Here is a 5,237-nt window from a genome sequence, read left to right as displayed (position 1 = left end):
CCAAACAAGCCGGGGAGGGACGCGGTGGCGGCGGGGAAGGAAGGTGGGGCGCGCGGTGGTGAAGGGATGCGCGCTCGTTCGCCGGTTCTGCCCTAGCCTGGAGGTGATAAAGTACGTTTTGCTGCTTAATTCCTGTGCTTTAAGTAGGGTTGCCACCTTTGGTTGGGCAAAATACAGGACAGGTGTGTGGGAGGGGGTTAATCACCTTGCCAACAAAGGTCCGTATAGTTCAAGCTCTGGTTTTCCCAGTAGTGATGTATGGAAGTGAGAGCTGGACCATAAAGAAGGCTGATCGCCGAAGAATTGATGCTTTTTAATTCTGGGGCTGGAGGAGACGCTTGAGAGTCCCATGGACTGCAGGAAGATCAAACCTCTCCATTCTGAAGGAAATCAGCCCTGAGTGCTCACTGGAAGGACAGATCCTGAAGCTGAGGCTCCAAGACTTTGGCCACCTCATGGGAAGAGAAGACTCCCTGGAAAAGACCCTGATGTTGGGAAAGATGGAGGGCACAAGGAGAAGGGGACGACGGAGGACGAGATGGTTGGACAGTGTTCTCGAAGCTACGAACATGAGTTTGACCAAACTGCGGGAGGCAGTGGAAGACAGGAGTGCCTGGTGTGCTCTGGTCCAGGGGGTCACGAAGAGTCGGACATGACTAAACGACTAAACAACAACAAAAATCCCTTTCCCTGGTGCAGAAATCACTTCAAAGCAATCGATCACAAGGATCCAATGGAAGCTCTCAAATCACTGCAAAGGTTCCAGCAGCACTATTGAAAGGAAATCCTCCCCACCTGCTGGATTTCTGCCTGCCAGAAGGATGATAAATGCAGAAACCCAGCCAAAAAAGAAAGAAAGAAATAGAGGGAGAGAGAGAGCAACAAATTTTGCTTCTCTTCCTCACAGAACTTTGCCTCCAACACCCTAACAGGATTTGCATAACTCCAGGGCACCTTGACACAACACATTTTTCAGTCATGGTAGGAGTGCCTGTACATGAAGGAATGCAGTCAACAGGCCTGCCAGTCAGCCATGATTGGCTGCTTAAGAGCCAACTCCTAGGGGCGAGGTCCCTTTGGCTCCCCCCATAAAATATTTGAGAGGGCTGCCTCCCTACAGGTTAATGGGCATTACCATTAAAATGGTGTGTGCGCACTGTGACTTGTGATCAGTTTTGCAGGGCAGGGTTTACTTGGGTCCATGGGCATAGCTGTCAATGGGGGCAGCTGCCCCCCATCAAGTAAATACATAAAAATAATTAACTAAGATTCTGCCCCCCTCACATAAATCTTGGCTACGTCCATGCCTGCCCCCCAATATTTTATTCAAGTTCGCACCCCTGATTGTAGTTCCCTGTGCTGTTCCCTGTTGCTATGATTATGATTATTTATTAAATTTGTATCCCGCCCTTCATCCAAAGATCACAGGGCGGTTCGCAACATAAAAATGCAAGATGAGAACGCAAAATGCGTAATAGAACAAAGACAAACCAATGATCTCTCCTCCCACTAACATATTGAAAAGGCCATAGAATGTTAACCAAAGGGCTGGTTAAAGAGAAACGTTTTTGCCTGGCATCTAAAGATATTTAAGGAAAGCGCCAGGCGAGCTTCCCTGGGGAGAGCATCCCACAAATGGGGAACCACTGCAGAAAAGGTTCGTTCTCGTGTTGCCACCATCCAGACCACAGAAAGAAGGGCCTCAGATGATGTTCACAAGGCCTGGGTTGGTTCATATGGGGAGAGGCAATCCTTGAGGTACTGGGCCATTTAAGGCTTTAGAGGTCAAAACCTCAGGGGGCCTTGTGTACTATGCACCTTGGCTTAGGAGAAGCAAAATGGCTTCTATTGGAGTGCTGACAGGAGCAAGCCAGCAGTAAATCACACCAAGCACATTGGAGTTAACTCTTTATTAGCAAAACATGATCTGCACTGGAGTGTTAGGCCGGATGAGCCCACAACTCAGGTCTTGCCCTCATGAAGCAGTTGCCAAGGCTAAAAGTCCCTGCCTTCCTATAGCTGGCGATGTCCCCTCCTCTCCAGGGTGTTTTCCAAGCAATCGGAAACTGCGCCTGCCACTGCTCTGCCCTTTTCATGCCTCTCCTAGTTCTAGGAGACCAGGGGGGAGGGGAGCTTGTCGCAGCAGGAAGGGGAGACCCCCTTGCCTCTTCCCAAGCCGGGCCTATCTCTGCCTCTTGGCCTCTTTCTTCTCCTGCTTCAGCTTCTATCCATAGCTGTCAACCGTCCCTTATTTGGCGAGAAACTCCCTTATCCCAGTGCCGTGTCCCGCTGCTGTCCCTTATTGATGATGTCCCTTAAATTTCCTGGGTTTCAAAGGAAGCAGCTCCTCTCCCTCCCTCCCTCCCTCCCTGCCGGCCAGGGAGGAGGGAGGCTCCAACTGTGTTGCTTGGCTGCGTTGCTCACCCAATAAGGACTATGAGGAGGAGGAAACCCAGGTTGGTTTATTGACTTTATACATTGTCCTCCCCCAACAAAAATGGGGCCCAAGGTTCAAATCCCCAGTTAGAATTGCAGGGCTTCTGTTTCAGATTGCCAGGAGCCTTGGTGTATCCTTTATTTATCGCATTTGCATTCCACTTCTCCTCCAAGAAGCTTGAGGTGGAATGCCTGGTTCTCCCTGCCTTTGTTTTATTCCCACAACAATCCTGTGAGGCAGGTTAGGCGGATGCAGTGACTGGGATTTGAACCAGGTCCTAGCCCGCCACTCTAACCACTACCCCACACTGTGTATGTATAGATGTATATACATATGTATGTACAGTATAAAGGTAAAGGGATCCCTGACCATTAGGTCCAGTCGTGGCCGACACTGGGGTTGTGTACAGCTTCCGGGTCATGTGGCCAGCATGACTAAGCCGCTTCTGGTGAGACCAGAGCAGCGCACGGAAACACCGTTTACCTTCCCACAGGAGCGCTACCTGTCTATCTACTTGCACTTTGATGTGCTTTCGAACTGCTAGGTTGGCAGGAGCTGGGACAAAGCAACAGGAGCTCACCCCATCGCGGGGATTTGAACCGCCGACCTTCTGATCGGCAAGTCCTAGGCTCTGTGGTTTAACCCACAGCGCCACCCACGTCCCTTATGTACAGTATATGTTGAAAATAATTTAAATCCCGATGTTCCTAAGTGAGATCGTCATACATTAAAAATAATAAAATGGGATGAACAAACCTTTCTTCCCCTAATACGGCGGGGCTACATTTTGACAATGTGTGTTACAGGTCTTATTTTTTAACATGTACGACCCTCCTGAAGTTTCGAAATGGCCTGAGAGTTCAGTGAAATAAATGTGTGATGTGATTATAGGCGGATATCTTTTTATATCTCCAAAAAGATATGCATGAGAGCCGGTACAAACTCAAAACAGTGGAGAATAAAAAATTAAGTTGCCAGCACTGGAAATCAGCTTCAAATAAATGGTCTGAGGTCTTAAAGAACTCTAATGGCTCACACTTTGATAGAATACATACATTTGGAATTTCAGTTCCTCCAAGAATTCTGGCTTCAGTGCAGGAATGGCTGAGTGAATTTCTGTGGCCGGGGTTACGTAAGAGGGCAGACTACATCAGACTAATGGTTCCCTCTGGCTTTAAAATCAATGAGAATTGGACATTACTAGCACAAAGTAATCTGATAATGTTACATTAAGGATTAAAAGAGGGCATGAGCTCTCATATATTCTAAGGTGTTTGAGCTAAAGTACAGCTTGTCTTATCTCAATTAAGTTTTGGCTGAGGTGATTATTACTATTTATTTGTTAATTACTCCCCCCTCCAAATGAAGCTCAAAACAACTTACAAAAAACAAACATTAAAAAGGGGTAAGGAACAAGGGCAAAGCAGCCTAAAATACTATATATATATATATATATATATATATATATATATATATATATATATATATATTTGCTTTCGTAGATATATTGTGTATACACACACACACACACACACACACAATATATATATATTTATGTTGTGTATATATTTATATTGTTTATATATATATAAGCAGAGCCAACTCTGCCTCATCCCACTAAAATTAAGACCCAGAGTTCTGGGTGAACAAGAATGTGTTTGCCTTGTGCCTAAAACAGTTAGCAATGGCACCAGACACGCCTCCCTGGAAAGCACTGTATAAATGGGGGGCCACCACTGAAAAGGCAAGTTCTTGTGTTGCCTCTCCCTGCATCACACTGAGGGGGTACATGCAGAAGGGCCTCATGTGGAGAACGCCAGGTCTGGGTTGGTTCACGTGGTGAGAGGCAGTTCTTGGGGTCCTAAATTGAATAAGGCTGCTCGGTCTACCCAAGGGGTGCAATATTTGTCTTGCCCTGGGCGCCAGCAACCTTTGCTACACCACTGCAAAGGCTGTGTACAGAGAAATCGAGCTTTCCTCATGGCTAGTGATGGAGAAGATTTCCGTCGTTTTTCTTGACAACCTCTGTTAAGATAGCCAAACTCTTCTGTATCATGAGGGTGATGTTACCAGCGCACCACAGCGTGCCTGCCGCAAGGAGAACTGAAATAGCGTGTGTGGAGCATTTTGAAATTGAGCGCTGCATGCTCAATATTACATGCATGCGTCATCTCTTGGCACTGGGACACTCCGTCTTAGAATCCTCTCTTCTCAGTTGGCTGTTGAGTCTCTTTAAGTAGTATCTACCGTGGCACCTCAGGTTAAGTACCGTATTTTTCGCTCCATAAGGCGCACCTAGTTTTTAGAGGGGGAAATCAAGCCTGTCCGCTTCTCCCAGAGCTTCTGGGGCTGCCGGGGGAAGCCCGCCCCCCCCAGCCCCAAAGAGCAAAGAAGCCAAGACAGCCAGCGGGATCCATCCTGCTGCCTGTCTTGGCTTCCTCTTTAGCCGCGTGCAACCTCTCCAGCCGGGAGAGGCTATGCGCGGCTATGGCAATACCCCTACCTCCTGCAAAAGCCCACAAGAGCCGTGCACCCTTTAAGGAGCGTGTGGCTCCTGTGGGCTTTTCTACAAAGAGGGAGAAGGGACTGACTGGCCACGTCAGTCCCTTCTCCCTCCCGGGGAAAAGCCCGCAAGAGCCGCGTGGAGCTTGTGTGTGGCTCTTGGGGGCTTTCCCTGCCTGCCTCCCCCCTGCATTCGCTCCACAAGATGCATACACATTTCCCCTTACTTTTTAGGAAGGAAAAAGTGTGCCTTACGGAGTGAAAAATACGGTACTTAATTCGTTCCCGGAGGTCTGTA

The sequence above is a fragment of the Podarcis melisellensis genome, assembly GCF_964234715.1.
Source record: "Podarcis melisellensis genome assembly, chromosome: 17".
Classification (NCBI taxonomy): Eukaryota; Metazoa; Chordata; class Lepidosauria; order Squamata; family Lacertidae; genus Podarcis; species Podarcis melisellensis.
This window is presented reverse-complemented; position numbering follows the sequence as displayed.